Here is a 25,919-nt window from a genome sequence, read left to right as displayed (position 1 = left end):
TACCATTTATTCAGCAAATATCTTTCAAGTCATTATAAGGAAAGAAAAAACTGCAAAATGCTGCATATAAAAATAATGAAAATGAACAGAGCTTACAGTCTAGTAAGCACACAGATAATAACCAGATAATAATTCTTAAATAAAATTGCAAGTATTGTAAGAACTATTCCAGGCAATCTGATATTATTTTGAACTAATGTGATGACAGGAAATATGAGGTGAAATTTATAGACTGTTAGGAAGTACTATCAACAAGTATTGAAAAGGGATTAACATTGGAAGTTGTAAGGAGGAGATGATCAAGAATGTCTGCAAGTTTTGTTTGCATATTTAGCTAAGGGGTAAGCTACTTATTGAGATAGTACTGAAAGAACTTTTTTGTAGTAAATGCATACTATATGGGTTGTGGAAATGTTTTTTTGGCATGCCTTTGACATATTTGAGAGGAGATGTCAGTTTGGTCATTATAGTACTGAATGTATTGAAAGTTAATTAGAGATTAGTGACTGCATATTTATACATGGTCTTCCATGCTGTGTCTTGTTCATTAGTGCTCTTTTTTCTAGATATTACACCAGAGGAAAGGCAGACAGCTAAATTCCTGCAGGTTTGGGTTTTCACTGGGTAGATGTGATTGAAACTCAGAAAGGTAATGAAAATCAGAATAGTATTTATATGAAGTACCATGGAATGTAAGGTAGGTGTGGAAGGCGATGAAGAAAGGATGGAATCAATTAATAGCCATGACAGAACTACTTGAACAAATTGGTGACATGGGTAGGAGACTGTAGTAATGTGGAAATTTGATTGATTTTGAAGAAAGAAGAGTTTTAGGCATTGACAGTTTCCAAACTATGTTTTGAAGGTGAATAATGAAGTTGAGGTTAAGGAGGAAACAATTTGAAACTAGAGGTCAAGGATGTGAGAGGGCGATGGTTTGTGATAGGTTGTCAAGTAGAGTTGCTATTGATGACATTAGGGTTAAATAGGGAGAAAAATTGCTTTTTCTGTGTCACAGTCTCCAGTAAATGAGATGGACTATACCAGAGTCAAAAGATGGCAATGAGAGGGTTTGTTACATGCAGACAAGGGCAATACCAGATGCTTCAAAAGGGAGAGCCCACGGGATTTTAATGGTTCAATCACAATAGCAATTTGTTTACTGCTACTATTTTTCCCTGTCCACGGCAGGTATTCCTGGTTGGCAGATGATTAGCTTTCTTCCAAGTACTGAATCGAGGATCTAAGTTTCCTTCTAATTGTTGGGTTTCAATATCAATAGGTTACTTCTCATCTGTATCTAGCCAGTAGACAAGTGAAGAAAATAGTGGACGCACATCAATTCCATAAGAGAGTTGGTCTAAAAGGGCTCACATCACATTTTTTTAATTAGCATTCTATTATCTATAACTTAATAATATATCCACATCTTATTGCAAGAGTAGCTGAGAATTGGATGCTTAGTGACTATAAGAGAAAAGAAAAAATGGATTTTTAGTAATCTTCACCACAGTATCAATGATATAAATTTTAAATTAACAAGATTTTTTCACAAGAGCCTGTCATCCTAGCCACTCAAAAGGCTGAGGCAGGAGGATTACAAGTTTGAGGCCAGCCTCAGCACCTTAGGCTCTAAACAATTAGCAAGACCTTGTCTCAAAATAAGAAGAAGAATGGCTGGAGTGGGGGTGTCACTCAGTGGTAAAGCACCTCTGGATTAAATCTTCAGCACCAAAAAATAATTTTGGGGAAACCAGGAATTGAACTCGGGGGCCCTTGGCCACTGAGCCACATCCCCACTTCTATTTTGTATTTAATTTAGAGATAGGCTCTCAATGAGTTGCATAGCACCTTATCATTGCTGAGGCTGGCTTTGAACTCGTAATCCTCCTGTCACAGCCTCCCAAGCCACTAAGATTACAGGCATGAGCCACCGCAACAGACAAAGAATAATTTTTAAAGGTAGAAAAATAAATTTTTCAGATAAAATTTAGGTTTCAATTGCAATTAGAGGAAATGAATTAAGAGACTAGTAATGTAAAGGGGTGTTGGTGAATGTAGATAAGCAATTTCAGCAAGAAAAGTTGAAGAAGAGAAGAAAACAGTCATGGGTCACAAATTACAGAAAATTATAGGCACAGTTTGATGCCATAGAGTAAAAACTATTGAGAAGGGTAAGCAATTTGCATTCTTCTTATGTGGCAATGATAACAGGGATTAGAGGCCTGAAGGTATGAGCATCAACAGTGATTTTAAGTAATGTGGGCACTAGGCTTCATGGCCAGAGAAATTTTCCCTGCTGGGTTGAGATGATTGCAAGCTCAGAGAATAATAGTTCTTTTAGTTGTTTAGCAGGATGCCACAAACACAGAAGATTCTGCATAGCTATTTGTGGGGCTTGAGGAGATCAGATACTATAAGCAGAATGACCACAGTTACAGCAAGTGAAAATTGCTGTGTAAGTGTTAATTATCATTGTTAAAAGAAATGGAGCAGTGTCCATCTTACTGAGAAGACATGATAACTTATAGTGCTATGTAACCCAAATATGTATTGATGTCTATTGTAGAGCTCACTTAGAGGAATGCAGTTACAGGCACAGGAAAAATAATAGATTATTGTGTAGTTCATCTGTACAACTCTCAAGACCAAGGTTATATTGAGGACTTGAGATGAATTGTTGATAGTTTGACTCCAGCAGTAGATATTACTTTGGAGAAAAGGGGTTGAACAAAATATCAGAATTAAAGGGATGTGCACTATGCATGTAAATAATGACAGCTAATAAAGGATTGCTTGGAATGGTCAATGGATTTATAAAATTATTGGGTACAATGATTTCACTGACCTTAGTTTATGCTTATAGCTTGCTCTGAGTAATTAAAATTCTACTTGTCATTTTAGGAACAAATATTTTCAGATACAATTTGTGATTACATAATCCTTATGGGTAAAGTTCTATTATACTAAATATTAAGGTATCTCTAGGTAAAAATAGCTAAAAATTTAACTGGGGAGCAGAAGTGTAGACTTAAACAGTTTACTGTTAAATTGACAATAGGTCAATGCCAGTTCCATGTGTGTATGTGTATGCATGTGTACAAATTGCCTTAATAAGTTTTATTTTTATAGCAGTTTTATGTTTACAGCAAAACTGAGTAAAATTTCAGAGCTTTCTCATATACACTCTTTCCAACCCCCCAGCCATTACCTACATTTCCTGTAAGAATGGTACATTTTTTGGAGATCATGAACCACCAATAACTCATATTCATCTAAATCTATGTTTCACATAGGGTTCACACACGTTATGTATTCTATGGGATTGGACAAATGTATAATGACATGTAAACACCATTATGTATGCAAAGTAGTTGCCCTATTCTAAAGATCCTCCATGTTCATCTTTCCATTCCCTAACCCTTGCCTATCACTGATTTTTTAATAATCACCATGATTTTTGCCCTTTCCACAATGGAAAGAGTCGGAGTCAAAACTTTTCATGTTAACTTCTTTCACTTAGTGATTCCTCCATGCGTTTTAAGGCTTGAAGTACATTACTTTTTGTGCTGAATACTATTTCATTGTCCAAATATAACACAGATATCTAAAAGATATCTTGGTTGCTTTCAAGTTTTATCTGGAAATATAAGTTAGAGATGTTTTTAAATTCTTTTGTGTATTCCAAGGAATGTGATTTGTGGGTCAGATGGTAAGAATATGTTTAGTTTTAAAAGAAAGAAATCATCATGCTGCCTTCAGAGTATCTATATCATTTTGCATTTCAGCCAGTAATAAAAAAAAAATGAGTGTTGCTGTAGCTTGACATTCTTTCCAGGGTTGAATATCATCAATGTTCTGGATTTTAGCCACTGGAATAGTTGTGTAGTGGCATCTCATTCTTTCATTTTCCTCATGACTTATGATACAGAGCATCTTTTCATGGGCTTATTTGCCATCTGCACTTCTTCTTGGGTGAGATGCACATGAAGGTTTTGGCACAGTTTTAATGGGTTTGTTTTCTTATTGCTAAATTTTAAAAGTCTTTGTATATTTTGGATAACAGTTCTTTATCAGATATGTCCTTTGCAAACATTTTCTGTCAGTCTGTGGCTTCTCTCTTTCTTCTCTTGGCAGTACATACCACAGAGCACAAATTCTTGGTTTTATAGAACTATGGTAATGGGAAAAAGGCAGTGAAGCTTATAAATTCTTACTTCTGTAGATCTCACCTTTATTGTTGTATGTTAAGTGTCATTGCCAAACTCTACATGATCTATATTTTCTCCTGTTATAGTCCAAAAGTGTTACAGTTTTGCATTTTGCCTTGAAGACTTTGATTCATTTTGAATTACTTTTTTTGTGAAGCAGAAAAAGTCTACCCTTCGATTCTTTTTGTTTCATGTGGATGTTGTTTCAGTACCATTTGTTGAATAGACTAGTTTTTTCCTTGTTCCTTTGTCAACAATCAGTTGACTATATTTATGTAGGTTTATTTTTACTAAATCTTAAAGTCAGGTTGTTGTATATATCTTGTCCATCAGTATTATGTTAACTGTAGTAGATCTTTTGTACCTCTTTATAATCTTTAGAATCAATCAGTTTAACGAGATTAACAAAATGACTTGCTGAGATTTTGAGATTTTACATTGAATTTATATACAAAGTTGGAAAAAACAATAACTTGACAATATTGATCCTTTCTACCTGTAATTATAAAATATATCTCCACTAATTAAATTTTTTCATTAGTTTTGTAGTTTTCTTCATAAGATCTTAATATATGTTTTGTGCAACTTATACCTAAGCATTTTATTTGGTTGGGAGGTACTAATGTAAATGGTTCAATTATTTCCATTTCAAATTTTACTTATTCATTACTGGTATTTAGGAAAATAATAGACTGTTAACCTGATAGTCGGCTACATGGCTATAAGTGGTTGATAGTTTCAGAAGCATTTTTATCATTGATTCTTTCATATTTTTATATTAATGATCATGTCATCTGCAAAGAAAGTTTCGTTTCTTCCCTCTAAATCTGTATGTATTTTATTTCCTTTTCTTATTTTATTAACTAGGCCTTCCAATGTGATGTTGAAAAGTAGTGGTAAGGGAAGACATCCTTTTGAGCCTAGTCTTAGTGAGAAAACTTTAATTTTCCCCCATTAGGTAGAATGTAGGTACAGGGTTTTTGTAGATATTCTTTACTCAGTTGAGGGAGTTCCTATTTTACTGAGTTTTTTTTTTTAATCACAAATGATTGTTATATTTTGTCAAATGCCCTTTCTAAATTATTGATATTATAATATGTTGTTTTTAGCCTATTAATGCAAAGTATAACCATTAATAGATTTTCAGAGTTGAAACAAACTTGTATACTTGCAATAAATCTTATTTAACCATGTTCTATACTTCTGTTTTAATGACTTCCAGAATACCTTTCTTCTGAATTTTTCTCTTCTTGCTTAGAACAATATTAATTTTGTTTTTCCTTGAGATGAAACATGAGTTATAACATAATGATCTAAAGCATATATATCTTTTCCCTAAGTTTATACTTTCAGTGACCCACATTGATCATACGCAAAAGCTAAACACTTTATATTGTTTTAATAAGTTCTTGTTTTGTATCAGTGAACTCCAAATCATGTCTCAACAATCCAGTCATTATTTAGTCAATGTATGTTTATCGCACTTACTATATGCCAGATATATAATTTTATTGAAGGTGTAGATAAATATTATTCATCCCTCAAACTACAAGAGCTCTAAGACTAAAAAGAAAGAAAGCTACATATAAGTTAGTTCTAAAAATGCTCTTAAAATATTTTAATTGTAAAAAATTACAAAACAACAAAAAAATGCATTTGCAAAGTTTGAGGACAGCATCTTGAGAGATGAGATATTTGAGTATCAGCCAAAATGGATAAGCTGTTCCAAGTGATGTCATATTGCCAATTCATGGCCCCATATCACTTCCAAACTAGGGTGAACCTTGATTTTTCACTTTCTCTGAGTCTGTGATTTCTTCAGGGTCATCACTTTAGAAATGAAGACAGGATATCAACTTCAGCAAAAACAATTAGCCAAATATCTTTTCTGAATTGATTTGTTAAGTTTAAGGAATAATTATCCTATTGAATAAGCCATGCCAAACCCAATTTCTGCAGAACAGTCATCATTCAGAAGAATTTTTCATTAATTATATTCATGAATTTTTTTAATAATTCTTTGGGATTGGTACTATGGAAATTTCAACAAACACTGATCTGAAATACAATGTCAGTTAAAGACTAAAGCTGACATAATTAGGGCAGAAATTTGGAAATCCATACAAAACCTAGAATTACACTTGTAAAAAAAATGTTTATAAAAAGAGTTGATACTAAGCATATTACCAAGAAATTCATAACTCATGCATGAGTGAAAATATAAAATTTTAAGATCAGATGTTCTAACTTTCCCTCAGAGTGTGAATAGATCAAGATAGAATATGTAAACTTATTTTAAACTCAAATATTCTCATTTGGTTATGTGAGAATTCCAACCAGTCCTATAGATGAGACAGTTGGATAAAGGGCAGACAGGCATGGCCATGCTTGGAAGGCACAATGATTATGAAGAGAGCTTTCACACTGGAGGAATATCTAACTACTGTGTCAGGTGCTCAATCACAGAATGTCCCTCCTCTGTCCATTGGAAATATTTGTTATGCTGCTGTTTTTCTGTCAATGCCCTGATACATTGAACATTGTAGGCATCAAAGATATTTATAGAAAAGCAGATACAGAGGCATTTTAAAACATTAAAAATAAAACACAGTGAGAGTTGAATAGTATATAAGGTATATTTCATGCAAATTTCCTCCATTCTCATCAGGAAATATGAAATGAACACTGTTAATTAAATGTCTTACTTATGATATGACATTGTTTTTAGGATAGCATATTTAGTGTCTCAGCAAGATCTAGTGTACTTTTTTTAAAAAAAAAAAAGCATAGGAAATTTAGATATTCAGATTCTTAATAAAATTATGTAATTCAGTCTGTTTATTATATTTTTAACTAGAAAAAAAGGCACTGACTTCATGATAAAGGCCTAGAAATATAAATGTAAAGTACTTGGTGTGAAATTTATTTACATTTTTCATAACTGATAGTTACCATTTCAGCTTGGCCAGATATTAATTATCCCTCCATCCCCTTGTTAAAAAAATAGTATATTTTAATGAGCAATAATCTCTTGAGAGGTGACCATGTGTGCAATTCTTTTTAGGTGATAATAAGTGGTAATATTTTCCTTAAACTTACCCTGAATATTTTAGATGGATTGGTATGTTTTTTTCTTTAACAAGTTCATGAATCAGTCAAGTGAATTCAAGTTTCTGTTCTAATTTGTGAATTGGACTTAAAGTACAAAAGTGAAGATCTTTTTCCCCTTTTTAACAACAACAAAAAAATCCTTTTTTTCATTTGAATATATCATTTTTAATGAAATTAAATGAGACTCTATGGATAAGTATTTTATATGTGTGTTGGTGGGTGGGGTGTGACAAACAGTATTTGTTTAGTTTTGCATATGTTATTTGCTATGTTAAACTACGTGAAAAATTATATGTTAGAGCAAAACAAGTTGACATTTCTGAATGCTTAACATGTTCCAGAAAAGTTACATGATCTATTGAATTTTCAAAAGACTGTATGAAGTAGAACTATTTATATTCTTATAAGTGACAAAACTTGAGGTCTATTTAGTTGAAATATCCAATTTGCAAAAAAATAGCAGACATAGGATGTGAACCCAGATCTGTCTCCCGCCTGTGCTCTTGAATTCCATAGGTGACAGCATGTCTCACAAGGAAGGCTTAATTGTAATGCAGAGTTTGTATCCTGGCAGTATTTCAGTTGTTAATAGAGTTCTGTAACTAGTCCTCATTTTTTAGGATAATGCTTCAACCATGTGTACAAAAAGGCTCCTGTCATCTGTCATCCTAGTCTCTCCTGTGGGATAATCAATAGAAGTTATATTATATTTGAACATTTCTTAATGAGTACAGACTGCATAAGTGACTAACTTGGAAAGTCAATGGAGAGATGATTAAGCTCACTATTCCTTTTGGCAAATATCATCTAACAGAGGATATGGATGTGTCAGGCTTTTATTCCCCAGTGGCACTCAACAGTGATCTTTCTTGAGGAAAGTCTACAACAAGGTGATACATTTTTAAAATAGGCACACATCTTAATTATAATTTTTACAAATGGCAAAATGAACATTACTATGAATGCATGTATAGATAAGATTTCAGAATCAGTTAATACATTTTCTTTTGTAGACACTGAGGAAAGTGTGTGTTTTTAAATATTAGAAATAGCAGTTTAGTTCACCGAAAGCTAATAAAGATCCAGCATACCTTTTGCTAGAATAATGTAGCATTCTTCACAAAGATGCTGAACAACTAGATTGGAAGTTTCTTTATGATAGTAAATACGTGGACTTCAGTGAGACGTTAGATTCTCATGAATTTCTTGTGTAATGTAGTAAAACAGGCTTTATATCAACTCAATTATAGGTGGATTTGGAACAAAAAATTCTATTTGAATGATGATCAATTCTATTTGAATGATGATCAATTCTATTTGAATGAGTGGGGTTTCTAGTTGTTTCAAGGGCAATGCTTTTCATTAATGGCATAAATAAGGGAATAGCTTAAATACTCATCAAATTATTAAAATTTTTAAGGGGTAATTTCTTATTTATGAAAGATAATTAAAATAGAAAGAATTGAATTGAGAGATTGTCAGATCAGATACAAATGAATCTGATATACTAATCAGTATCAAGTAGACTACATACAAATGCCAAATATCTAAAAAGTATACATGAATTGATAATAGATTCCAAATATCTGGAACATATTAGAAAAAAGAGGGAGGAAAAAATGATAATATTCAGATTGTCATAAGAAAATAATTCTCTTCAAAGTTTAAAAAAAAAAAAGATGGTCTTCTATATCCAATTCTTTCTGGCAATTGATTCAGAAGCCAGGGTGAATCTGTAGAGAGAAGTGAAAAAAAAATGGAACAGCTGAAGATGTCACAAATTTAAAATGATACTGGTTTTCTTCCTAAGCTGAGAGCCTGCTGATGATGGCTCATCCAGTCAGAATGTGGGGACCTCCTATGAGAGATGGGGCCATATCAGGCTAGAACTACATTAATTAAGTAAGGAAAATATTCAAGGAGTTCACAATTCAGTGTTTGGACAGACAAGTAAAACAATTAATACAATTTAGTGGAAAAAAATACTTTCATCAAAATTTTGTTTTACTAATGAAGAGAGTTTTCTAAACATATAGGATGCTAATACAGATGGTCGGTAGGAGCCATACTTTAAATTTTGAATTTTGACCTTTTCCAAACTAACGATATGCATTAATATACTCTCTTGTGATGTTGGGCTGCTGTAAGGACCCATGACTCCCATTCATCCACTTATTGTGGAGGTCAATAACATATGATCTATGGTGTTCACTGAGTCACTGTGCACTATGTACAATGCAAGATGTTACTGATCCAACAGGTACTATAGACTTGTATACAGTTCCAACAAAATATTCTTGGTTTATGATTAATTTAGTGGAACATGAACCTATCGTGAACCAAGGAGCCATGGTTGGCATGTTTTTCACACATGCACATAAATAGGGTTTGGGTCCACATGCATGTTGGAAAGACCAGGCTCTACAATTCTATTGCACAATGGTCCCAAATCTTTGGTATGCAGCTGTCCGCTTGTGAATCTCAAGGAGAAGTCCGTGGAAGGCAACAGTTTAAAAATCACTTGTCCAGGGAAGCATGTTTCATAGACCTAGTGTTTAGATAAATCTCCCGATAAAAGAAACACAAAAGAATGATCTCTCAGATGTCTTCAGAATGACTGGGCATCTGAAGACATGAGAAAAAATTTTAAAATATTCCTACAATTAGGTGACAAGGAAAAGAAATATAAAGAAACGGGAAAAAGAAGAACAAAGGTAAATAAAGATGGAAGAGTACAGGGGTTTGGGGAAATGGTGAAAGGTGCCAGGTAATTGGATAAACATCACAGACATGAAAAAGAATGGCAGTTGATGTGGTCGATCAAGAGGTCAGAGCAGATTACAGTGATCCTGTCTGCCTTCCCCCAAAAGCATAATTTTATCTTGTTGCAAAAGAAAATGTTCTGAGGTTTCAAACAGGGAAGTGCAGAGATTTCTCTTAAACAGTTTATTCTGTCAACAGCTGAGTTTAGTGTTTGACTGCAGGCAGAATGCCAGTTAATGGGACATGCTCAGGATTTTACTTGAAATTTCACCAAATTCTCTTTGAGCAACACTGTAGATATCGTGAAGACGATTTTCATATTTAGGATGTGTCAGATGCAGAGATAGCTGAGGGAAGAGTGCTTGGGGAAACAGCCGGTTGAGGTTCAGCCTCCCACAAGGTGGACCCTGAATGGGTCTCTAAGGAAAGGTTTTTTCGACCAGCAGAAGTGGAACATCCTAGTGGAGATGTTAAACAGGAATCGAGAAAGGCAATGTGGAAATATTGATTCTCATTAGCAAAGAAATGCACATAATAATTTAAATTGCATTTAACATTTTATTTAAAATGTGAATAAGATCATGTCATTTTCCTGCATAAAATTTTTTAGTGGAGAATGAAATCCAGACACTAAACACTGCCATGCCAAGACCTCCATGATATGACTCTTCCTTCTTTTCTGACTGCTTCTGCCACATCACTTTCCTTGTTCTATCTACACCAGGGCTTTTGCACTAGCTCCACCCTCAATTTTATCTATCTCACTTATCAGCATATGGGTTGGTTTTCCTCATACAGAATGCAGTTGAATTACACTTTCTTTCTCTTATTTTTAGGGGGTGTATACAGGGAATTGAACTTGAGAGCACTTAACCACTGAGCCATATCCCCAGCCCTACTTTGTATTTTATTTAGAGACAGGGTCTCACTGAGTTGCTTAGGGCCTTGCTAAGTTGCTGAGGCTGCCTTTGAAACCCACAATCCTCCTGCCTCAGCTTCCTGAGCCACTGGGATTATAGGCATGCACTACCGTGCTGGGATGAATTACACTCTCCAAAATACTTTTCCTGACACTCGAGTTTATATGTTTTCTATTTCAATCAGATCAGCGTCTTTTGTTTCCTCCACTGTGTTTGTTGCTATCTGGTTTTATTTATTCAATTCTTATCATTCTTCTCACTTTCTCACTAGAAAATAAGTTCTATGATAGTAGCACTGTTCGTTGCTGCATCTCCAGCCCAATAATTAGCAGAAGAGCTCAATATTTCTTGTATCAACATGTTTAAAATGAATTTAAATATTGTATGCTTTTTTATAACTCTTAATTTGCTTATATGATTAAATATAAAAAGTGTAAATAAAGCATTAATGAAACAAGATCACAGGGGTTAGTTCTGAATTGACTCTCAAAAAACCAGTACTTTTTGTGGAGACTTTCCCTGTTTAATCAGTGAAATAAAAAAATGGCATTCCTCTAAAAATGAGGACTTCTCAAAGTTGTAGCTTCAAGTTAGGTCACTTAGGAATCCTGGTTATTAATGTATTCGGTGTTGACCTTTCCGCTAGGACTGGGAACAGGTGAAGTCAAGTAATCTTCACTTACCCATTGACATGGCCTCACTGGAAGGCGCATTCACTCCTCAGTAGCTTTTCATCCACTTTAGGTTTTGGCCAACTCTTGAAGCAGGAAATGGTGCTGAGTTGAAAGTATATTGAGTATAGTAGCCCAGTGCAGTGCCACATGCCTATAAGCCCCGCTACTTGGGAGGTCGAAGCAGGAAGATTGCAAGTTCAAGGTCAGCTTCTACAAATTAGTGAGAGCTGTCTTCAAATTAAAAGGACTTGGGATGTATCTCAGTGGTAGTGATCCTGGGTTTGATCCCCAGTACCACACACAGAAAGAAAAGGCATATTGAAGGTAGTTTCCCTTTATTGATTAAGCAAGCATGAACCCACATATTATAAAAAAAAAGGAAGGGGATGAATGTTTGCTGATAATTATATGGCTTATAGACACAGTATGTGATTTCACAGGTCACCTCCTTTTGTATTTCAAAGCCTTCAGGAACCTTCAACTTATGATGTAGAAAAATCACCATTATCTAAATGGCTAAGTTTTTGATCTGGGAAAAACTGATTCTACATCCATTTGAGTGTCCTAAGTATACTATGTAAGTATTCAAGAGCACTGTATTCATGTTTGGACTATGTGTTCTCAAGGCTGCTATTAATGAAAAAGGAAGACCAAAAAAGTTTCTTTTTAGAAACCTAGTAGATGATTATTGTTCAATGTGTACCCAAAGGCCTTTGGAAGGGAAAGGAACATGTTCCACTGATAAATAGTAAAGGTGAATTATAATGCAAATCAAAATATCTGCAAAACCCAAGTTCTCCCCATAGATGATGGTGGGTTTTATCCAAATATAATAATATTCCCTTGCCTTATTCTGTGCTTGGTTCCAAGCATATTGAACCAGGACATAAACATACTGCACTAGGGTCTTAGCTGTAGAAGCTATATCCTGGGTAGATCTGCCAGTTTAAGCAAATAAAATTTCAGGACACCCATTTAAAGTTGAATTTCCAATATACAACAAATAATCATTTAGTGTAGACATATTTCATGTCTCGAATGAGGGGTATCTATATAAGAGTGTTTACATCAAATTCACATAACTCAGTGTTGAGCATTTTATTTGACAAACCTAGCTACATGGCCATGGGCTCAGTTAAGGGTCTATCCATAGTGATCCATTACTGTCTTATACTCCAGTATCTATAAAGGTTGAATTTAAATTTGTTGTCCAAAAGATAAACAGAATTAAAAAAAAAAAAGATAAGCAGAATTAATGAGGAGAGCAGAGGTATCAGAGTGATTTCTGTATCTCGGGGGGAACCCCACTTGTTACATGAGAATTAGGCAAAATTAATACTAAGCTGTTTTGGAATTATCTTTTGCCAGCTACGGTTGTTTAACAAGGCAAATGCAGTCTGTATGATTGGTTCTGGGCACAATGGGTCCTGCTGTCAGAGCAATTGATGGAGAATTTTAAAGCCAAGTACTTATTGTGAATGAAATAGGTTAGTACCTCAGATATGGGTACTTCAAAAAACAAATGGTAGTATGCTAACTTAGTTTATCAGCTTTTGAGAAAGAAAACAGCATTTAACTTACCAACAGATGCAGCTCAAGGCTATATTAATGAAGTAATAACAGCTGTGCCTTTATCTGTTCACTACCCATTTATTTCCCCATTACATACACACTGCTAACTTTAATCAGAAACATGTTTTCTTATGAGAATATGGAGCCTTTTTTCCCCTATAAGAAAAAAAAATCAAGTCATCTATTTTCTAGAGTTGAGCAGTAGAATCCATAGTGGTTCAATGATTCAACTTTTCTGTGGATGTAAGAAAAAGGGTACGCTATAAGATTCAAACATGCAATTGAAAGTATGTGTACTTTGAAGCCAAGCAATTATACATCAGATCTTGACTCTGTCTTTATACTGAGACATTGGACATCTGATTGCCTGTCTATCCATCTATGGATAACATCTACCTCTTAGGGTTCACTGATATAAAGATCAATAATAAAACACACCATATATGCATATGTCAGACACACTATACCATCCCTTTATTCATTTCCTAATATTTTGTATTGATTACTCAGTTTCTTTGTGTGTGTAAACCCTCAAGGACACAATGAACCAGTCATATTCTTTGGGAGTTCACTTTACCCTTCCTTATGGCCCACCACTCTAACACAGCCTCATATGTATATTTTGTCTTTTGCTTTACCTCAGTCAATTATGGTGTCACTGTAGGTTATAACTCTTTCCCAAAAATAATTTTTGAGAGTGCCATGAAGGTATTATTCTCTTATCATAGCATTGGCTTGGTGTCTGAATCTGTTTATCTAAATCTAAAGTGCCTTAACTGAGTCTCAAAAGTGACATGCTACCATTTTTTTTCCATATTTTAGTTGTTAAAAGTTATTTACTGGGTCTAGTTCATACTCAAAAGAAGGCTAGTCTCAAAGGAGACAGACTACAGGAGCTGCCTATTATACACTTTGCTACTCTACATTGGAATCCCATATGCTACTAAGACCTGTGTCACATATCTTTATGTGTAAGATTGTTGGCACTATTCATCTCAGGTGGGAAACCCTTTGTGTCCACCAAGTAGAATGGCAGCAAGCTCAGGCTCAAATATCTGTGAAGCCAATGATCAGATCAGCAGATAGTGACAACCATGTGTCAGTGGACAAGTCTAGATTCTTCACCTGAAAAATGGAATGTTGATAAGTATTTCAATGAAATGTAGTTAGAATAAAGCAAAATGATACATTAGAAGAAAGTAAACATATTCTTAAAGACATGTTTAAGATGTGCCAGATAGATATGTAGATGACATTTTTTAAAAATGTAGTTGGAGGTTAAGTTGTTTTATGTGGAATGTGCTATTTAACAAAGGATCCTTTTCACTCTTATTCAAATACATTGGAAGTTATGTGACTATAAAAAGGCATGTGCTAATTCTGATTAAAATCACACATTATGTATATGTAGGTACATCTTTTAGCAATTGCCCAAACTCATTCCTCTGAACAAATGATATGACTACTATTGGATCATAAACATGAAAGAGACTTCTAACAACTTTAGGTTAAACTTATCCCTTTTACCTGGTCAGTTTTTTACATAGAGCAGAAACCAGGCTACCCATATAGTCTAATGCAAGGGCAAAATAGATTCCTAGGATCTAATCTTTGCCTTTTTAATTACTAGTGTTGTGAGTTTGGGTACATTTATTTCCCTCAGTCTCAGTTTTCTTGCCTGTAAGCAGGGCTGATGTTTGTACTTATTCTAGCTCTTGGAAGTGTTGGAAGTTGAAAAGACTTTTCCTCAGCCAACTTGTGTCTGTTCTCTGATTCATGCCTTCCATGATAGGCTGTCTAGTATTTCAAGAAATTTAGTATGACCTATTCCTCAGTCTTATCTCCTTTTACTACTTATGAGATTTTTAAAAATTCTTTCCTTACCTGTAATCTTGATATGTGAAAACCTTGGTTTCACAGTACCTCTTCATGTTCTAGGGTATTTCAAAATTTAGATGCGATAATGCATCCATGCTCTTAAAGTAGCCTATGTGCAGTAAGTGCTCCAAACATTTTGATTTCTCTATTATTATTTTTACATTCTCTATTACTCTTCCTCTATTAAGGGGGAACAATCATAAACATTTTATTTCAGGTTTTCTCCTCTTATGTGTTTTATGTGGTGAAGATTATAGTGTGCAGTCCTATCTTTTTTCTATATATTTTAATTGACTTTAATTCGGATCAAAATTTTATTTAGATGTATCTTGTCATTAGTTTTGAATTAATGTTTTGTATAAGAAATATAATGAGTTTACATCTAGTTTTATGTATGTATCATTAAAAATTAGAGGAGGAAAAAGGTATTTGCCTCACACAACTAATGTTTGATACAGTCTAGAGTTGGAAAAAAATATTCTTGGACCACTAGTAGTGAACTGGTCTAGGTCTGTCTTTCACCACCTATACTTATATAATAGAATTATAATAATTTATTCAACCAAAATATAGGGCTTTAGGGATGGTTGTCTCATTAGCCATTTCTTTTTAATAATTTTTATTCAATACCAACAGAAAACATATTTTTGCATATTGATTCTATCTTATAATAATTTGAGCTTGTTCATTCTGTCCTTCAGGCATGTGCACTCACAGGTAAAGACATGCTGAGAAGTTGGCAACAAACATCTATTGTTTGTTTTAAAAATGGGACCACAATCTCAGAACTAGTTGCCTATTTCAATATCTTTCTTTGGCTTGATATTACAATAGGAAGATTGATTGATTCATTCTTCTACAGAATAAGAATACTGATTTACTTAAAATTTTTTCACAGATTTGTTTTATTTTCTAGATAATGTGTGGTCCTGTATATATTTTACTATGAACACTTATTGGGATTTTCACACAGAATTATGATAAAAATGCAAAAGTATGATTTCTAGTACCTGAACTTTATTAAAGGAAATATCTTTGGAAAAGCTGAAGTTTTCTCTGAGGTTTAAGCTGTGTCTCCATTGGGCTAGAAGGATCCAATGCTGCAGGACAAGATTGCTTCATTACACTAAATATCTTAGGAGGCTGACATCTCTGCCAAGTTACTATATTGAAACAGCAATGTATATGCATATTATTTGTTGTATGAATGCCTTGAAATTTTTGCCAGTTAATAAGGCTTCTTCAGTTTCTAAACTTATATAAAAATGAGACCAAAGTAATTAATACTCATTGTGATTTGTTTTTAGCATAAAATGACCAAGCTGAGTGCAAACTTCAACATAGCCTTTATTCAGCCATGAAATCACACATTGATGGACCCAATTTTCTGGTGGAAAACGAGCCACTGGTCAAAAGGAGTGTCTGTGCTTTTATAAGGGTTACACTAAGAGGTGACTTAAGTATTGACAGAGCATGTCAATTTTGGCACTCAGGAAAGAGGTTTTTACTGCTCAATATTGTGAGAATTTGAGACTTGTTTTTACTGGGCAATATTGTAAGAATTTTAGATTTGTTTTTACTTGGAGAAGAATGGATGGTCTGGGGTCAGCATTCAGTATTTATCTCTTTCCCTCCAGGGTCCCATTGTACTGTCACTGGGAAAGGATTTACCTTGGGAAGGATCAATGCTTTGCTTCCTTCCAGAGACTACCATTCTAGGCTTGATGGATATCTCCTCCTCAGAGATTGTCTTGCCGCAGGATGATGTTTGCTTTCTTTCTAGGGATTGTCTCACTGGGAAAGAATATATTGGGGAAAGGATCTGTTATCAATGTATTGCCTTCTTCCTCACTCCCTTTTCCCTTTGTCATTTTCCATATCTTACAATTTGGTTTTCAAAAATTTTTAAATTAAATATATGTTGTAAGCTAATTGCAAAATAATTACTATAGCATTCAGGTTTTGAAGAAATAGGGCAACTTTGGGGGGAAATTTTACAGAATTTGAAAATGAATCCCCCTTTTAAACTTTAAAAGTGGTTAAGCTATGGTTCATTTGGGGATTCTATCACACACTGAAGTTAACTCATATGTATGAACATCTATTATTGAAAATGCCATAAGAGCTTTCTCCTTTTGCATTTTTCTATCAAAGATATTTTTGCATGAGAAGATGTTTAAACATCCTTGGGTTTTAAAGCTCTTTTATAGAAGGATGGATTTTTCCCCCTCTTATCATCCTTCTCCTGCTTATATGCCTTGGATTTTCCTTATTTATTTTTTTAGAAATTCTTTTTTTTTTCCTTTCCTTGGAGCTGAACTCTACCAGCAGTACCTTTCATTGCAGTGATTAATTTAGAGATTTTCAAATTTAGCAACATATCATATTAAAGCCATTTTACTGGAAGAGCAATGCATTTTTAGCAATTCTGAACCCTTCTTAAAAGTACAAATTGAATCTATGTTTGAGGCTTTTTCAATTAAATTAAAACTGTTTTAGTTGTATCATTTTATCTTTCTAACTGATTTACTTAACTGAAGTAATAAGGGACTAACACTCTTGGGGGCTTTGAGGTTTAAAATTGTCAATGCCATCAAGTTATTTAGAATATTTTCACAAATAGTTATAGGAACATGGGTGAAAGGGAACTTTGAAACTCATGACTCTGAAATCTAGATTTTTATATGAATTGAAGTCAAGAGATGCTAGAAGACTTCCCTTCATTTACTCAAGTAGACAGATACAAAGCTAGAATGCTGTAGAAAGCATTTTTGATTATTTATTATTAGATAAAATCTTATAATTTCAGTGTTTTTTTTTTTTAAAAAATGGCAGCCAAATCATATCCCGGACTTTCCATTGCTATTTATATCTACATAGAAAGATAGATGTGTTAGTCAGCTTTCTCTTACTGTAACATATGTCTGAGATAAGCAACTTATAAAAGGAAAAGGTTTAATTTGGCTCACAGTTTTTTGAGGTTTCAGTACTTGATTGCTTGACCCTGTTGCTTTGGACCTGTGGTGAGGCAGTATATGGTGGCCTGAGCATGTGGTGTAGAGCAAAGACACTTAATTCATGGCCAGAAAGCAAGAGAAAGAAATAGAAAGGGGCCAGATTCCCCTCATCCTCTTTAAGAACATTTTCTAGTGACTTAGAACCCCCACCCCAACAGTGCCCACCTCTTAAATTTTCCACTACCTCCAAAGAGTACCATCCTGGGGACCGAATTTTTACCAAATGGAATTTGGGAGGACACTTAACTTCCAAACAATAGCAAGAAATAAATGTATGTATTATTCTACAATGATCCCATCTGATTATCTTTGATACCTGATGATAGCCTTGTAAAATCATTCTAATAAACAAAGATGCTTTATCATAGAAGCATTTTTTACTTTACAAAAATGTCATGGGGAACAATTTCCTGTACTCCTTTTTTCTTCTTCTTAGTCTGACTCCCCAGATGTGGTATAGCAGAATGAGTAGGACCTGCTCTTACATGTTATTATTGTATTGCTGTTTTCATGAAGATTCTACAAGCTCATGCTACGGAATTGCAACTCAGAGATGAGTCTAATGGGAGGTTTGGTTAAGTGGTGCTAAAAGACTAGATTTCTACAAGTAACCTGTAATATCTTAACATATCCATGCACAATTTACCATTACCCTGGACATGTTATTCTACTTTTACCTAGATGACATTTAAAATTTCTTCATATGTAAAAACAAAACAAAGTTCAACTAAATACACGGTTCAAAGAGTTTATAGCAAATTAGAAAGAACTTGGCTCAGAATTAAATTTTTCCATTCCTGCTGTACAGAGCAAATTGTTAGAATCAGCATTCATAATTGAGCTCAGCTAAAGGCTTTGTTTCACAATTTGCTTTAAGATAATTAGAAAAATGTGCATGAAAGCATGACATGTATAAATCACAGGTATATTCATTCAGATGTATTTTGTGTAGTTTATATTTATGGCTCATTTTGTAAAGCCAAATTTACTGTATTGAAATAGACAATTAAGAAAAGTAAAGAGACGAGCATTGTCCCAGCAACTGCAATATGCTAGGCAGGATGCCAGGCATTGCCCAAGCTCTATCTCAGTTAATCTTCTCTAACATAAATATTGCCACCATTTCACAAAAAAAGGAAACCGGACTATATAAAAGAAAAACTCAGCATGGGAGAGAAATTCATATATTCTTCTTTGGGGAATATGCAGGTCTAATCAAAATAATTATAATATAAATCCAAATACTTTGCAGTAGAGACATAGATTAGATCCAGTTCTTCTGGCTAAAATTCCAGTTATTTTTGCAAAAACAGTTTGCATTATGAGTTATTTTGAATAAGACATGTTTTGGTCTTAATAAGACAATAAGACATGTTTTTTAATTTAAATTGTAATTTAATTTGCAGTGATTAATTTAGAGATTTTTCAAATTTAGCAACATATCACAGCATTATTACACATCACGCAGAAACCATTGACAAGGGATTCTGTATTGACACCCTATTTTCTTTAACTAAATGGAGTCAGATGACTAGAAATTGGTTCCAAAAAATTGAACATAGAGACAAATCCAATTTGTAATCTTCAACACTATCTTGTAAGTGTATTTAGCAGTGACATTAAGAATATTGTTTTATATATATATATATATATATATATATACACACACTCATGATGCAAAATTAAAAATAAATGTTATATATTCATATAGCAAAGTTCCATGATCAAATATGTTGAGCAAGTCCTGAGATAAATCAAATAGTTGTCTCTAAATTTTATAAATGTTCAGCTCCATTGATGTGAAAATACACTTTGCAAAACTCTAAGAGGGAAATGGAATTTTTAAAGTCCTCCAGAGTTTTAGATAGCAAAAACCATTTTTACAAGAAAAAGTTGTTAACCTTAAAGTATAAGAAATCAGCATAATATCTTGGTAAATATTTATTGACTTACTTTACAAAAATTTACTATTTATATACCAATAATTATATAGGTTTTAAGGATTGCTATGGTTTAGCTATGAAGCATATTCCAAAATCTCATGTGTTAGACAAATCATGAAGTTTCAGGGGTAAAATGATTAGATTATAAGAGATTTTAACCTAACCAATAGATGGGTCCACTGATCTGGATTAACTGGGTGGTAACTCTAGGCAGGTAGGGTGTGGCTGGAGAAAGCAGGCCATTGGAAGTAGTCCAAGGAGGAAGTCGGCCTGTTTGGGGTTTATATTTTGTCCCTGGTGAGCAAAGCTCTGTCTCTGCTTCTTGACCATCCTATCCTGAGTTGCCTTCCTCTGCCATGCCCTTCACCATGATGTTCTGCCTTACCTTGTGCCCAGAGCTTACAGTTGGTGGACCAATGACTGACACTCTGAAACTGTGAACCAAAATAAACTTTTCTTTCTTTATATTTTTCTTGTCAGTTCTTTTGTTTACAAAGAAAAAAAGACTGACCAAAATAATCTGATATTACAATTAGGAAAAAGAACAATTACGGATGTCTCCAGGGTTTTGGACATAATCATTGGAAAGGTGGCTACCGCTAATTGGAATGAGGAGAAACTAAGAGGAAGTTTTCAGAGCAGTGATTGGATTGAAGGATTTCATTTTGGGGTATTGTAATTTTGAAACGCATTTTACATACTCCAGTATGGAAGTTGCTTTGGTAGATGGAATACTAAAGTATACAAATCATTTAGACAGAGCACATTGGAATATTTAGTGGGACATCTACAATTCCTAATTTATAGAATTTTCAACATATACTAAAATTCTGTAAGTTACCATTGTGCTGCCATGCATCTGCCAGAAACAAATTGCAAGAAAAGAAGTGGTAGGACAAAAATACTTTTACTCACCCTTATGTAGTTCTTATTTTATTTTCTTTCTTTGAGTTGTCCATACAACAGCACAGTCATTGCTGAGTGCTTAGTGACCATGCAATGCTCCCTCTGAAGGAATCTCAGTAGTAGTGTGTCTTAAGAATCCTGCTGAGGACCAGTACTGTGCCCTCAACATCTTCAATTAATGCTGCCTTCAAAGAGATATAGAGATCTTCTGTTTTGACAGAGATAGTTAGTGTCACCATTTGGCCAGACTAAAGGATTTCTCTTCTGAATCTGGTGAAAGCTTGCCAGGAAAGTCAATATCTAAGTGAATTTAACAGACTATTCTCAGCCACTTGGGTTGCTATGAATACTTTATTAGTAAATCTAGCAAATTTAGATGATTTCTTTCATAATTAATTTTTTTTTCCTAGACAAATTCAATTACTTTTAAAAATATTTTAAAGAATTTTGGGCATATAGAATATGTACAATATAGAAAAAAACAATGTGAAGCTTATTTAGTATAGGGCACAAACCCATTGAAGTAACCATGCTAAGTGAAAGAACAGTGTTGGCTATTATTAGAAACCATGTGGCCTTTCCAAATCACAACATTTCATCACCTCAAAACCAAAAGAAAACAGAAACAACCAAGAACCTATTGTACTCATTTTCTTTTTGTGTTTAGCATTTTATCACCAGAACACTGCAGTTTAACCTTTTTATTGTATATTCCATATACATTTATGAATATATTGTCATAATATGAATACATCATAATTTATTCATACTATTTATTCATGAGACTTTGGTTTGTTTCTAGTTGTAGGATGTTAGAACTAATTCTGCCATAGACATTGCAGTAGCCATATTTGTATAAATGTGTATTCATTTTCCTTCAGTATTGTTAGGCCATAAGATAACTACACTTATCTACAAATTGAATACATAATGTGAACAATTTTTGTAGTGGTAGCTTTTTTACTTTTTCATTGGTTTTCCAAAAGAGGCTGAATGGATTTATACTCCAACCTGAATTGTCTTTAGAATTTCTTTTACTACATTTTCTCTTTCACAGATGAAATGAGTCCCACCATTAAAATTTTGTCATTCTACTTTGTGTGGAGTAGCATCTCATTTCTTTCCCAAATGAGAGTTTAAGCAAATTTTCACTTTGATTTGACATGTGATAACTTCCTGTTTGTGAAGTATCTGTTAGATTTTTTTTGCCCATTTTCTAATGGATTTTCTCATTTATATCATAGAGTAATTCTTTATATAACATAAACTTTATAGCTTAAGTTTGTAATTCTGATAGAGTAAATAAACCAACTTTATACTTCCTCTACAAGAGTGTCCAAAATGTTCTTGGTTATTTGCATTTTCATGTTAATTTTAGAATCAACTATTTTTTAACAGAAATAAAAAAGTGAACTTGTTCTGATTTTCATTGAAATTACATTAAATCTACAGATGAGTTTGGAAAATATTGATAAATCTATAAATACTAAATCATCTAATACATGGTAGTACTATAACCTATTTGTCTAGATCTTTAATTTCTCAGTAATATTTTATAGATTTCTGCCTACAGATCTTGCACATCTTTGTTAGACTTATTCATAACATTTACTTCTTTGATACTACTGTAAATGATAATTGATTTTTAAATTTCATTTTCTGCTTTGTGTTGCTTCAGAGAAATTCAATTGATTTTTATGTATTGGATTTATATCTAGCAACCTTGCTAGATTTGCTTATTTCTTATAGAAACATTTTGAAAGTATTTTTATTGCCTATAAAATCATATCATCTAAATATTTTAAGATTTTTTTCTTAAGTTTTTATTCTTAATATATTTTTGTAATGGTTACAATTACTTGTAAAATATTTTTTAAATGGCCATTTCCAGGTGCAGTGGCACACACCTATAATCCCAGTGGATTGGTAGGCTGAGGCAGGAGGATCAAGAGTTCAAAGGCAGCCTTAGCAAAAGTGAGATACTAAGCTCCGTGAGACCCTGTCTCTAAATAAAATACAAAATAGGGCCAGGGATGTGGCTCAGTGGTCAAGTGTCCCTGAGTCCAATCCCTGTACCCACACACCCCCAAATAAAAGTAGTCATAAGCTTCATTTTCTTAAGGAAACTTTTGACATTACACTATTATGATTTGTGCTTAAAGCTATGTCACTACTTGCTATCACAATAAGAAAATTTCTATTTCTAGTTTTCAAAGGTATTTTTAAATTATATATGTATATCAAAATTTGCCAGAGACTTTTTCTGAATATGTTGATATCATCATATGATTTATCCTTTAGTTTGTTAATGTAATGAGTTAAATTGATGGGTTTTCAAGTGTTAAACCAATATTGCATTCCTGGAATAAATTCAACTTAGTGTTGATGTATTATCCCTTTTGAATATTTCTAGATTTAGTTGTTCTCTTTTTAAGGATTTTTTTCATTCTTATGTTTCATTGTATGTTAGGCCTTATTTTACTCTGAAGAAATTCGGAGATATCTTTAATTGTAGACGATTTTAGAGTTAAAAACAAAATCAAAAATTTGTAAGTCCAGAATAAAACAGGCAAATAAGAAGTAAAAAAGTGAAAGGAAAAAAAATAGAAAAAAATCTAATTATTAAACACAGAAAAAATATGAGTAATCATAATTTATGAATAGATACACTCAGAAAACAAAAAAAAAGAAAAATGCTGATGTAATGTTATTAAAGTCAGATAACTTTGAAGAACTTGTCCCAGCTATACAATCCTTACCAGCTAACAGTTCACTTAATTGAAAGATGTCATTGAAAAGGTACTTGTACCACATAACATAATCTCAAAATACGAAGATATGCACATACACATTTTTATCTATGTATCTATAAAAGTGATAGAATATAAGGCATTTCAACTATTAATATAATGTGATATTTAATATCCTTCTCATAGCAATTCATAGATCAAAGAAGCAAAATATTTAAAATATGCATATGATCTAAAATATGGTGGAGTTTGATTTAATGGTACAGTCTTAACCTCAACATTCCAGAAACATAGCTAACATTTATTGAATATAATCTCATTAAGTCCATACAAATTCAATAAATTTCATATTTAATATTATGCATGAAATATTTTATAACCACATGTAGTAAAGTTAAAAATCAATAGCCAAGAAACAAGTATATTCCTTTTAATTTGGGGTTTTAGCATTTTTATAATTGTTTGATCAAGAAGAAAAGAGAATAGAAATTAGGAAATATTTATAATGATTAAAAGTAAAAATCTCATTCACAATTGTCACTGTAATGCCATTCTATACACCTACCATTGAGAAATGTGTGCTTTAGAAAATGTAATAAATATGAATTTTCATGATATAATTGTTTATAGCAGACCCCAAACAAGAAGAATACAACGGCTATAATGAATAGAATGAATGAATAAATTTTAGTCTAATCAATCAATGGATAGAATACTATGCAGGAAGCAAACTAAAAGGTTATGAATCATGAAGCATCATGGATACATTTCAAAGAAAAATAATAAATGCAATAGATAAGTAATTGAGAAATCTAAACACTAATATTCCATTTATATATACATATATGTGCAAGTTTATGGTCAGGTATGGTATGGTATGGTCAGGATGAAAACAACAATATCCAATAAGGGATTACCAATATAAAATTTCTTGACAAAGACAGGTGTATTGGTTAATTTCATATATTTTGGTAGGTCTATACTTGCCAATTAAGTGCATTCACATCTAAGCTATTTTATAAGAAAAATTAAAATATGTTGAAAAAGGACAAAACTTGAAAAAATGAGACAGAATTGTTGTGCACATTGGCACACAATTCTTTTTAGATCCATAAGGGAAAATATTCTACAGTGATGAAATCCAAGCTTTTAGATATTCTTATGAACCTATTTGTGAAAATACCTCTAGTTTTCTTGGTGCACAGCAATACATTGATTTTGGCTCTTAGGTTAATGTGCCGTTTTCCCCTTGGGAAGTTTTCAACTTGATGTTTTACTTAGAACCCACTAACTACCCCACCATTTCTTCCCTTTTGTCTATAAATTTGTATTTTCCTATTAGGAGACAGTGAATCTATTACAGAACCTCCTCTAAGAAAGAATCCTGAGAAGTTGTCCCCCTGGATTACCACAAATCCTTACCAGATTCTATATAGACTGACACATTTCTCTCATTGCGTTCTCTGTATTATTATTAAGGTTTGCTTATTGGTCCTACTCAACTGTGAAGTACTGAAAGGCAGGAGGCTGTGCCATCTGTTCCTGGATTCCCAGCTCTTAACACTCCTTACATCTGTGGGCATCCAACATACTGTCAAATGAGTCAAAGGAATAAGGGCAGGTACTGAGTTTCTTTGCTCCTTAGACTCTTAATCATGGGTATGACGTAGATATGAATTGTTGAACAAGATATTTTAATGATAAAAACACTCTAAGACAAAAATAAAAACAACCGTTTTTCAATGTAAAGTTATATTTTCAAATTAAAGGTATACTTTTTAGAGAAGATGAGTGAGAACCAAACTTGAACCTTGACTGTTAGTTACTGGGTGATCTTCATCTCCTTGTCTCTAAAATACATGTAATTCAACCTACATCACAAGCAAATATCACGCTACTATACGGCAAGGTTATTAGGAGATCCATTGAAATATTGTGGGTCAAGAAATCAATGCAGTACATGAGGTGGTATGGGGGTATTATTTTCTCAAGCTTCAGTGTTAGTAGAAAACTGCAGGGTGCTGAAATTTGAGCGATGTTTGAGAAATGGGGTGACTCTGAGGTTTGAAAGAAGACAAGAAAGGAAAGGGGGTAGCATATTGAACTTCTTCAAAATACCAGTTGCTCGACCAAGCAACTTTCTGACATTCTGCCAGTCCCCAGTGAGATCCTGT

General features: G+C 33.3%; 1 protein-coding gene across 5 annotated transcripts in view; it reads left to right on the top strand.

Moving 5' to 3' along the window:
* The window catches only part of Nrg3 (neuregulin 3), a 1,026,038-nt gene that overhangs the window by 909,460 nt on the left and 90,659 nt on the right, over positions 1-25,919 (top strand). The gene's annotated exons all lie outside the window — the stretch shown is intronic.

The sequence above is a fragment of the Ictidomys tridecemlineatus genome, chromosome 1 (assembly GCF_052094955.1).
Source record: "Ictidomys tridecemlineatus isolate mIctTri1 chromosome 1, mIctTri1.hap1, whole genome shotgun sequence".
In the NCBI taxonomy this organism is placed as follows: Eukaryota; Metazoa; Chordata; class Mammalia; order Rodentia; family Sciuridae; genus Ictidomys; species Ictidomys tridecemlineatus.
The sequence above is the reverse complement of the archived record's forward strand: the minus strand, read 5'-3'. Positions and strand labels throughout refer to the sequence as shown.